This window comes from Podarcis gaigeae (genome assembly GCF_964106915.1).
Source record: "Podarcis gaigeae genome assembly, chromosome: 13".
In the NCBI taxonomy this organism is placed as follows: Eukaryota; Metazoa; Chordata; class Lepidosauria; order Squamata; family Lacertidae; genus Podarcis; species Podarcis gaigeae.
The window spans coordinates 12300575-12313252 of NC_139689.1; positions in this window are offsets into that span (position 1 = coordinate 12300575).

The following is a 12678-nucleotide window of genomic DNA, read 5'->3' on the forward strand; positions in this document are numbered from 1 at the left end:
AGCCAGAAGGCACAAATTCCTACTTGAATCACAGAGCAGGAAAGGACAATGGAGTAAGCCAGTTTTTTGCCTACCCACTTCCTGATTGTGGAATCTGGCTTGGTAGCCATGAATGCCAAAACCACTGAAATAGTCTTGGCCAAGATGCTAGAGAGGGCCACAGAGAAGACAATTCCAAAAGCCGTTTGTCGGAGTGGGCAGGTTGTCTTATTAGGCATTCCAATGAACATCAAGGAGCACAGGAAACACAAGAGAAGGGAGATGAGAAGAATGTAAGTGAGGCTTCTGTTATTGGCTTTGACGATGGCAGTGTCCCGGTGCTTAACGAAAAGGCCAAGTACCATAGCTGTGATCAAAGAGAATAAAAGTGCAGAAAAAGTTGAAACCATGGCCAAAGTTTCCCCAAAGCCTAGGACGTTTGGTTTCTTGGGAATGCACTTATTTTGCTCTTCATTTGGATATTGATCCGGAGGACATCTTGCACAGGTTTCCAACCCTGAAAAAAGGTTGCATGACAATTGGATACAATCCGGAATATGCTTAGTGTTTTTTTTTAAACTCAGGGGACCCCTTTCCATAGTGTTTCCCTGAGGAAAAGTTTCAAAACTTCTAGTTCAAATGCTTGTGCCCTAGATGCTTTGAAAATAAAGTTATGCATGAAATCTTACATTTCATATATGGAGAAACTTTTATTTTGGTGGTCCTCCTCCATTTTCTTAGAACCACAGATACTTCGTAATGAAATCAGAGAAATATTATAGCTGAAATCTTGGAAGCAAGAGGGGTGATTTTTATAGGATTTTAACACTGTCCCCAAAGAGCCTTGGTTTTGGAGAAAAAACTGCCACTTCTATTCCATCCTCCCTTCCCCAAAACTTTTAGGTCTATTCTTAACCTGAAACTGTTCTTAACCTGAGGCACCACTTTAGCTAATAGGGCCTCCCACTGCCTCCATGCTGCCACTGCATGATTTCTCTTCTCATACTGAAGCAAAGTTCTTAATCTGAGGTACTATTTTTAGGTTAGCAGAGTCTGTAACCTGAAGCGTCTGTAACCCAAGGTACCACTGTATGAAATTTATGTCTTGTTGCATCAAAACAGACTTGAGGTGAAGCTACACTAGTGGTTTATAAAGTTAAAATGCATTATTAAAATGGGACCCCACAGCAGTGAGCCACCAGCAATGGGAAACTGCATTAAACATTATGGAACATTATATTTAATAATGTTTAAAAGATCAATGTAGGTACAGTGATGGAAAATCTTTACGTTACAGATAACGTCACATTCTGATGGTTTCCTCCCTAGAAGGTTAAGATAATTTCTTCATAGAGGCAGCTTTTACTGAAGGGAAATTAATATACTATTTTTAATAAACAATATAAATTGAGGCCATACAGAGCAAACCCCATTGCCCAGTTGTTCAGTATTTACTAAAATAACTTGTATATGCTAAAATGGCATCTCTCACCCTTCTCATTTGAGAACATCCCATGAGGACAAGGATCACAAGCATAACAACAGAACTTCTTCCCCTCCTTCTTTTTCTTCTCATAACCAGGACGGCAGTTGGTATTACATAAGGAAAGGGGTGGCACCTATCCAAAGGGACACAAAGGGGTTAATATTGAGAAAGTGTTTTAGGGGATTCGTATAACATCAGGCGAACTATCCGTAAATAGGAGGGCTAGAAATGTTAACTGTAGGATCCATATGTGCCCAGGTGCCACATACCTTGGGAGAAAGAGCTAAAGTTCTTCTTTTTTAAAAAATAAAATTATTGACTATTTTCACATAACATATTATCCTGATTTCCCCCCATCTCCTCCTCATACCCCCTCCCTCCACGACTTCCCTCAGTTCCTCTTTCTGATTTGTTAACACATATTATTCTCTGCATGTTATAAAAATGTAAAAATCTCTAAATTATCCATCTGTTATATTAACAAATAGATGTGTGTATGTTTATTCAAAACCTGCCAAGGAGTCCAATTCATTTTGTTGTTTCTTTAAGTACTTTGTAAAAGGTTCCCATTCTTCTTTAAAGTCACAGTTGTCCTTATTGTGCAGTTTCTGCTTCAACTTTGCCAATTCCGCATAGTCCATCCATTTTTCTTGCCACTGTTCTTTTGTCGGGGTTTCTTCATTCTTCCATCCTTGTGCTATTAAGACTCTTGCTGCCGTTGTTGCATACATAAATATGTTCTTCACTTTCCTTGGCAGGTCTTTTACTACAACCCCTAACAAAAATGCTTCTGGCTTTTTTTTTTAAACAAATGTTTGTTTTAACATCTTCTTCAACTCATTATATATTATTTTTTAATTTCTCTACAATGCCACCACATATGATCGAAAGTGCCTTCTTTTTCCCTACATTTCCAACATATGTTTGAGCCGGTTTTATACATTCTTGCTATAGCCACTTCTGAGCCTGCAGAGGAGGTGGGGTTGCGGGCTTCACCAGCCCCCGCGAGATCAAGGGAATCCCGGCCGCATCGGCAACCCAGCTAGCCAATTGGGTGTCTGGGGGGCGTGGCCTGCCCTATTTAGGGCTGGCGCGGCCGGGGCTCACCCCCCTTTTGCCGCGCCAGCTTGCCCGTTTTCCCACGCTCCCTCCCTTTAGGTAGGCATCTGACTTTGCTATGGGCTTCGGTCGGTCGCCGCAAGGGTCCTGGTAGGAATTTTTCCCAATTGGCAATTTCAGCCAATTGGTTTTTCGCCTACCTCGTAGCAACTCATCACAACTCCTTGGTATTGGCGGTTAGGCATTGGTAAGAAGGGGTTAAGAGGATGTGGTGGGGGGAGGAAACGCCATCACCTCCCCCCAAAAGCTAAGAGTAGTCTGATAAAGGACTCCGGGGGGGGGGGCGTGGCCCTGTCCGAAGCCTATGGAGGTGTGGGCCTAAGGCATGCCCCCAAGTGGTGACCAGGGGAGCTCCTAGTTGAAGTGCCTCAGCAGGACTCCCCCTTATCGTGTTAACCCATGCCGGACTTCATGCAATCGGGCTGGTGCCAGCTAGTCGATAGGACCAATGACTAAGCCAATACCTCTCATTCCTGAAATCAATAAAGTTGTGGCCTAATTCGCCCATTTAACCTTAATACTTGGGGTCCAGTGTCTTTATTTCTCCCTGGTGGGGGGCGGGAACTTGCCACGCAACTGTACTGGTGCTATGTACAATCTATACATCATTTTCATATAGTTTTCTTTCAATAAAGAATAATCTGTATATTTTAAATTAGTTTTCCACAATCTTTCCCAATCTTCAAACAATATATTATGACCTATAACTTGTGCCCATTGAATGAATGAATTTATTAATACGGTCACAGACCAGCTTCAACACACACAATATCACAGATCATAAAAGATATCAGAAATACAAGGAACAATATGAATATAACAAGGCTTTAAATATAAAAATTAAAATTAATTGTTAGCGTGTCCCCTGTAATTAACATTTAGGGGTTTGAACATTATGGGATACAACTTGCTTCCTGCGATTGATTGCAGACGCACACAATTTAGCTACATTTAATGTAGTCTTGGGATTCTTGTCCTCTAGCAGTAGTTTTAAACTATGGTATTCCGATTCTTTCCTGGACTTTTGCAAAACAGGTGTAATAAAAGTCAAACATATATCCTCATAAAGACGACAACGTAATAGTACATGTGAAGCAGTTTCAACTTCCAACGAGCCACAAGGACAGACCCATGCTGTGTATGGTTTACCCTCAAATCTGCCCTGAAGTAAGGCAGAAGGAAGAATGTTAAATCTGGCGAGGGTAAAAGACCGTCTGTATTTGGGTACCTGAAGACCTGACAGATAGTTAGCTGGAGAGAAAACTCTTCCATGGTCCCTTATTGCTGGATGTTTGATCATTTCGCTTATGTGGCATTGTAATTCTACGTCCCAGATACGCTGGCGGATTGCAGTCCTAGCTTTCTCGCTATCAGGGTCTGTTGTGGGATCCCCAAGCCTTTAAGCTTTTCCAGCAGTGTAGCTTTCCATGTGGATTGGTAGGTATCTAATAAGGTTAAAGGTGCCAGCCCAACCGGGAAGAAAATAAGCTTTAGCCAATAATGGATCTTCAATATCCATATCCGAGTACTGATAGGAATTTGCCCAACCTCCAAACGGACCGCTATGTTGGATACCCAAGAGGGGATCCCCAGCAGGCTGCGGAAAAACTTAGTTTGGAATGCCTCTAAGAGAGTAAGGTCTTTAAAGCTGCAGATCTGGGATCCATATAACAATTGTGATAGTATTTTGGCAGCAAAGACCTGGGAGGCTGCCAGTATGTATTGGCCCCCTTTCCCATAAAAGAATCTTATTAATGCTTTGGTAGATCTTTCTGCATTTGCAATAGTATTATTAATCTGAAAGCGCCAGGAGCCCCTTTCCTGGAAGGTTACACTCAGGTATTTAAAGGTTGCTACCTGTTCTATTGAGCGATTGTCTATTCTCCATTTGTGCCTCCTCCTATTTTTAGAGAACACCATGACTTTGGATTTGTTATAGTTAATTGTTAGTTGTTCGATGCTGCAGTATTGGGTAAAAGATCTCAAAAGTTTTCTTAATCCAACACAAGAAAAGAAATTAAAACTGTGTCATCCGCATATAAAAGGACCGGGAGGGGTGTACCAGCCAATTTGGGGGGATGGGCATTTTTTTTCTCCATATTTCCTACTAGAGAGTTGATATAGAAATTAAATAAGGTAGCTTGCGCCCATTTGATCATGACTGATTTCACCTCCTCATCTTTTATCTCCCATTCTAGCAGAATACTATATGTACCCTTAAGCAGCTTTACAATTGTGATAGTATTTTGGCAGCAAAGACCTGCCACAACTTTCTTTTGAAATCTAGATATCGTATAACTAAATCCTTTCTTATTGTCTTCTTTGTATATCTCGTGTAGTTGCCAATAGTGTAACTAGCCTTGAAAATGATATTTTATTTCCTTGTAATCTCTTAATTTCCATTTTCCTTCTTGGTCCTTTCATAAATCAGCATACATGAGCCACTTTCCTTTTTTACTGGGTGGAATAAAGCTTCATGTGGTGAAAGCCACCAAGGAGTCTTCTGTTCTAATAAGTTTTTATATCTCTCCCACACTTTCATTAGTGATTTCATAATAATATGGTGATAAAAACCTTTCTGTATTTTCCCTTTCCCATACCTTAAATATGCGTGCCATCCAAATCTGTTGTCATGTCCTTCCAGATCTAATGCTTCTTGCTTTTCCAACTTTATCCAGTCCCTGATCCATAGTAGGCATGCAACCTCATAATATAGTTTAAGGTCTGGGAGGGCAAAACCACCTCATTCTTTTGTATCTGTAACTGCTCCTCCTCAGCCATCGGGGTTGGGTCTGCTCTGCTCCTCCTCCTGCCTTCCTTGGTCTTCCTCCCTGCCTAACTCCCTCGCTTGGCATACCATCTGCCCACCTTCTATTTCTTGCAACTCCATCCACCAGCCTTGCCTTTCTTCCCACTGGGCTGTGCTTGGCACTCTGCTCATACTTATAATAATGCCAACAGCTAACCAGGGATGAAGAACTGCACAGCTGCTCCAATGGCCAATGCCACCAGTGTCATGGTCCAAGAGTTGGCTTCACCTACTGAGCAGTAGCCGAAAGGAGCAGAAAGCGAAGTGACTCCACCTGCTGCTGATCTGCCTTCTTGCTCCTGATGAAAACCAGCAGGCTCCAGCTTTCTTAAGCAGGGTTTCCAGCCTCAGTCAGTTACTGGAAACAACTTTTGTCATTCCTGACCAGACCTTGCTGCTTCTTGTTTCTTGTGACCTTTGACCCTTGGCTATCTTGACCCCCAGATTGTCTGACTACATGAACTGAGATACTTATGACCTTAGGACTGGACTGGACCTTTTATGCAGACTCTGCCTCCAGGCAAGCACCCCCCTGAGACTTGACTGGTAGTCTGGCCTCTCCCTCCACTGAGCTCTGCCATGGCTGGCAGCAGAGGACAAGGACAAGCAGCTGGATTCCTCCCCCGAGGCACTGAGAAAAACCTGCATGCCTTGCCCAGCAGCCCACGGAGTACATGGATGGGCAGCTGGGCTCCATGGCACTCCGAGCAAGGCATGATTTGGGGGGAACCTCCTAGGCCTGTGGCAGGAGTCAACATGACAAACACCTCCGTACATTCCTGCTTCTATGATGGCAACCCAACACTAGGGTCTCAAGCGGTAACAGAAAACCCATGAAGATTACAATGTTCATTCACAAAGATACAGTTAGCGTAGCATTCTATAGAATGCCACTAAATAGAGAGCTGCCTTGTGGATTTCACAAACAAGCATGTAGGATGACACTCTGATAGCCAATGCTCTTTCTTAGTTTGACATGTCTTCTTTGCACATTGCTCTTTTTGTAGCAATGGTTCATTTTATATTTACTAATAGAATTATTAGTGGCAGCATTATTAGTAGTGGAAGCAATAGTTGGGCAGCACTAGTCAAATCTAGACAAGCCACCCCTATTTTGCAGTGATTTCCTTACCTGAGTGAAGGCTCTGTGCCATTGAATTCCGTTCCCGTTAATGGTGAGCTCTTTTCCAGGAGGGGCTTGAGGATCCAGCCTTCCGACTTTGACCCTGACATAGGAATTATTTGGGAAAGTGACCAGGTTTGTAATATCAAATCCAGCTGCTAATTCTCCATGTTCATTGAATGTAATTTCATCACCAGCACTGTTGTTGAATGAGAGCGTCTGCAGGAATGAGTGCAGCTAGGTGGAAAGAGAATCAGAAGTTATCTATAGTCTTGTAATAGTCTTACTAAGACAATTCGATAGTTTTCATGGGAAAAAATTAAGTTCTTTCCCTCCAGGAGTTCACCACTTCAGTTCCCAATGGAGGGGACCCAAATTGCAGCAGGGAAATCATGAATCAGTGTAAACTCAACAGTCAGGAGATACGTTTCAGAGCAGCCTTTGTTAAGATTCAATATATAAAAAGAATTTGAGGTGATGGGCACGAAAAGGGCCAGGAGCTCTTTTTGAGCAGTCTTGTGTGAGTATATATTCCTGGGTAGTAGGGATTATTTAGGACACACAGTAGAGCAGTGTGCAATTGATCCTTCATATGGAAGTCCTCACCTCTAAAGGGAATATGTTCTAGGTGGACTTGTGAAGGGGCTCCCACAGCAATCAATGGCAGACTGGCTACAACCTTTGCCCCACCTCAAGATGTACTGGACTCTTCCACTAGCCATCACATATCCAACACAAGTGGAGGGCATCAGCTCTTGGCTACAGCATGTCACACCAATGTGCTCTACACAGGATATAAGAACTGAGAGGGGCTTTATTGAAGATATACAAAATGTCCCTAGAATTCATGTTCTGCTATAAGAAAGGCCACCTGCCACTGAAAAATAATCTTTACTTTGATGGAGGTCTGGCAGGGTAAGTTCAAGCAAATATTTTCACGAATCATAGGATCATATAATTATAGAGTTGGAAGGGATCACAATAAAATTAGTTAATGTTCATTTTGTTCATTTATTATTTTATTTATTTTATTTATTATAAAGAAATCACAACCCATATCGTACATCAATGGAGTGCACAACAATGAGCTGGTTATAAAGTAAAAACTTTGTAACAGGAAACACTACCTGCCAAGGCTCTACATTCTGAGGAAAGAGTCTGTTTCCATCCATTGTCCTTTTGCAGATGGCTTCTGATGAGCACCTAATATGTAAGGCATGTGCCAGAGCATAGACAGCATTATAGATACTGTAACTGTGGCCGGTCATGCTCATTTCAAAAATTGGTGCAGGTAGGCTCTCCAGCCTCTCCTCTCCAGTGCATGTACCCATAATGAGTGCTAATGCAGAGGAGTTTGAAACTGAACAAAGAAATGCTTGTTCCCAGAAATCCTTGATGAAAGCATCTGCAACTTGTCCAGAAGGCTTTACACTCTGCAGAAAGTCTGAGAAGTCTTGAATCTCCTTGGAGTGAATTGTAATGGAGATAGCACCTTGGAGCATTTGTATATGAGGGTCAATCAGTTTTCCTACAATATTTGATATGAAATCTATTTGGGCTGCTGTAATCCACACTTTCCACTCAGGTTCATTCCTCTCAGATTGATGAAGAATTAGCTGAATCATATTCCTTGCAATAAAAACAGACGTAAGCCATATAATAGATGAACTTTCTCCATATATAACAATCGCATTTGCTTTGCTTTTCATGAAAGTTTGTAAGAAAAGATTTGATTGCTCCGCTATATCAAATATTTGACCGCTGAATTGCACATAGTATTCCGTTCTTTCTGTGAATGCTGAACAGATTTCATTCTTGAAGAGCATTGGTTCAATGGTCTGCAAGAATTGTTCTCCAGCTTCATTAGCTGGAGTGATGAGCCCAACCCATTTCCATCTGAAATGCAGAAGTAACTGGATAATTCCCTTGTACTGAAGATCTTCATTGGGGACCATGCGATAAAAGGAAGCGAATTTGATGTGATCATTTATGGCCGGTTCAAATGAACCATATGAAATCTGAAAAAGAAAAAAGCCAAACCTTTTCATGTGGAAACAAGAATTCACAACACACTCATTTATCTAATATAAATCCTATGCATTCCATCTTTTCTAATCGTAGAGAAAGGGCCACCCTCCCATTTACCTAGAAAAACGCACAATACAAACAATCTTGCTCATTTATTTAAGTGGATATTAATTTCTATTATTGTGGTGTCATCACAGTCGCATACTTGTACACATGGATTGTGTCAAAATCAGGAGAGCATTTATCCCTGCTCGTTTCCACATACTGCTTGGTTAAATCAACATAACTTGATTGTGGAAATGGAGTTAGACAAACCATGGATCATGTTCTTTTGGTCTATAACCTTTAAAGCAGTTGTAGAGAGACTTTGATGGTTTATGTACTAAGAACTCCCATGGGAGTTCTCCTAGAATTTTCTTGAATATAATATGTTTTATTCTTCTGTGATCAACAATAAACCATTACTGTATATATAATAAAAATAAAATACCAGCAGAAATTAAGGCAGCTAAAATGAAGTTCCTAGTTGAAGGAGTGTAGATTGAACTACGGTATGAAATATCTATTTTATGTACCTGTGGAATCTTGTAAAGACCTAAGACATCTGCCATGGATGAGGAGGTGTGAGAGGTAAGTCCCCCAATGACTCCTACTATTCTTTTCTGATTTCCACATATGTAGTTGGGGACAAAGTAATGTGATTTAAAGAGCAGATCCAGAGTGTTTTGGTAGGTCATCCTTGAATCAGAATAGCTATCATAGATGTGAAATCCAAGTGTGGCATTGGGCAAGATCTTGGGATTATCATTGATCTCATCAACAGCAAATACCAAGGCGAGGATGTGTTGGTAGAACTTTCTTGTCACCCTACAAATAAAGTGTGTTACTATTTTATGGGGAATAAAGCAGTGCACAACATCGAGATGTGAGAGATTCAACTGCAACCATTAAATATTCATTTAAATATTCAAATTGCTTTATGCTTTTAGAGTTAGGCAATGCACTTTAGACATGGCTTCCATTTTGTACCATTCTTCACTAAAGCAGCTCAAGCTGGGCTTCATTGCTCTCCTCTCTCCCCTTGCATACTCACAAAAGTGCCTAAGTTGCAGATGACCCAGAAAATGAAGATTTGAACCCAAAGGTTGCCATGATGTATTGCTGTGGGCAGGAGGATCTATGGCTAGAGAGCAAGTGATGGTGATCTGAAACTGCATCAGCTCAAACACAGTTGAAGTTTCATATCTTCATCTTTACCAGCACTGCGTCCACAACCAGCTATTTGGAAGATCTTTTCAGTGTTGAATATTCTTTTGTCATCTGGCCAAGAGAGCATTTCTATTCTAACGTTAGCAGCCTGCTGCTACGTCTTTGGAAGCACTTTAGAGATGGAATCAGTCTCAGACAGAATTGCATAATACTATGGAGCCTGTCAAAGGGTATGCGTTGCACTCTTTGTTTCATTTTTGCTGGATCAGTTTTCAATATTGTGGCCAGAGGATGTAATCAATGCACTTGAAGAAATAAAGTTGTCAAACTGACCACTTGACCCTTGCCTGTCTTGGCTTTTTAAATGGAGCTTTACAGGATTGACTGGCAGTGGCAGACTTGGGTACTATGGCGCCCATTGCGAGCCTGAAACTTTGCACCCACCTAGACCTAGAGTCCTAGAGTCCTTCCACCTAGTTCTCAAAGCTGAAAAATTTCTAACTAGGCTTTGTGAAGGAGGCAGGAGGACTCCAGGACCTTGTCAGCTCCTGATGGCCCTCTCCTCAAGCCCAGTGCCTGGCTTACCCAGCTTTGAGGCAGTGCTCCCATGGCTCTGCCTCCGATGTGTATACACTGCTCGCACAACTCTAATGCAGCCTCTTTGACTGGGGAAGTTCAGTGAGTTATCTATGCTTCACTGGATAATAGAGAGATACTGTCCAACTTGAAGCAGGTTATGGTGTGTCTCCTCTTTACTCTGAACCAAGAATAAAATATTTGTATAAATTCTTACGGCTGTTCTATTTTAAAATAAATTTAAAATATATATTCATAGAATTTTATCCAAAGCAAAAGTACTTTCTAGACAGATCTAAAAGTATAAAGCATAAAGGAAATAATCTTAAGGTCCATTTACTTACACTAGATTGCCAATAAAGTCATGAGATGGGTGTTGATGGAAGGAAATGCTGGGGAATACGTAATGGATATAAGACAATATCCCACCAATGATAAGGTCCCCTTGTTCATACCACTCATGTGGAATATGCACAGGGTTATTTCTGCTGCAAACAACAGTGTGCACTTGGGGCACCATATTGGGAAGCAGCAGGAGAAGCAGCAGCAACAACATCCTCATCACAAATATCCTTCCACACATGGAGTCTCTACAATATTGTTACTATCATCAGCCTGACTTGAACAGGATGTATTTGGTGACAGCCGACTTTGGCAATTCTGTTCTTAAAGGGGCAGGTATCCACTTTCTTTTTATCTTTATCACTGATACTAAAATATGAATTGAATGTGAATTAATCTAGAGTAATTTGAAACCTGGCATTATACAATGAAAGAGGGAAACGGACTGAAATAACAGAGCCTGGCCTCCTCTCTCCTCCCTTACCATAGTTGTCAACGGAATGCTAGGGTGCTTTTAATCATTTCTGATTTAGTTTTTGAATCTTTATTTTTCATTATGCCTTCTGGTGCTTTGCCAGGTGAATTGGTTATAGTAATTTTAATAATTACAGGTCAGATAACATTTTTTTTGTTTTTGACTCTATAGTGCATCAGAAATGATTTCCGAAGTAAACATATCTGTCACATCATCACACAATAATAGATTAGGAAGAGATATCTAAGGTCTAAGGTATTATCTGCTTGCTAATGCAGGACATCCATAACTAGAAACAAAAACAAAAACACCCCACTTGTAGGCAGGCATCCATCTTTTCCCTAGAATTTCCTCTATCAAAATGTGTTTAGAGGGGAGCCAAATGCATCCTTTCCACATTTGTCTAATTTCCTACTGCTATTGGCCCTTACACTCACTGTCATATGTAACATCAATTACACTTACTGAATCTTGGGAACAATGATGGGAAGGGTCCAAACCGTATCAGGATATAGAGACCCTGGAGAACACAGCCTAACTGCTTTTGAAAGAGCTCATATATACAGTTAGAAGCAGAGTGGCATGCTAAGGAACAACTCATATGCCTCATATCTGGTGTCATGCTGAACTGTCAGGGCTTTGTTTGGATTTGGATTGGATATCCTGGTTTATCACTACCCGAAGGAGTCTCAAAGCGGCTAACATTCTCCTTTCCCTTCCTCCCCCACAACAAACACTCTGTGAGGTGAGTGGGGCTGAGAGACTTCAGAGAAGTGTGACTAGCCTAAGGTCACCCATCAGCTGAATGTGGAGGAGCGGAGATGTGAACCCAGTTCTTAACCACTACACCATACTGGCTCTCTTTGTCAAGTAGTTGAGCCCTCTTAGCCTGAAGCAGTGCCCATGTGAAGGTGAGTCACTTCCTGACTCCCTTTCCAGCCCCATGTCATCACAGGTATCAGATAACAGAAGTGCAGAAGTCCCAGTTTATCCTCGGAGTGTGAAGATTATTATTATTAATTTTTTGTAAGGCAGATATAGAAACATTGAATGTGAACAGATCTTTTACGAATTTTTTTTATTTTAAAACCGATGAATAGTTAGAGCAAAGAACAAACAATTATAGAAATACCCTTCCCACTTAACAGTGCCTAGATTTGTTCTTTAAAGGAAACCGACTCTGCCTCACAGTGCTACTTAGATATACCTTATTTCTCAACCTTTTGGCAAATAGTAGAGTTCTGTTTAGGTTCCCATTAGTTCAAATTATAGCTGACCCTCTTTTGCATTTTCATCCAATGATAGGAAGAGTTTCAAAGAAATAATAATTATGGGGGAAAAAATCAAAAAATGATGAGATGAGCAGAGAAAGGGAAGGGTGTAGCTCTCTATCATCTTAGGTGGCACAAAGCTTTTACATTCTCTGGGGAAGACAAAGCTGGGGAGCAGATAGGTCTCAGACTACACACAATTTTCACAGCCTGCCTCCACTTCTTGCCTGATATTGCCTCCCAACAGCCACAGATCATACA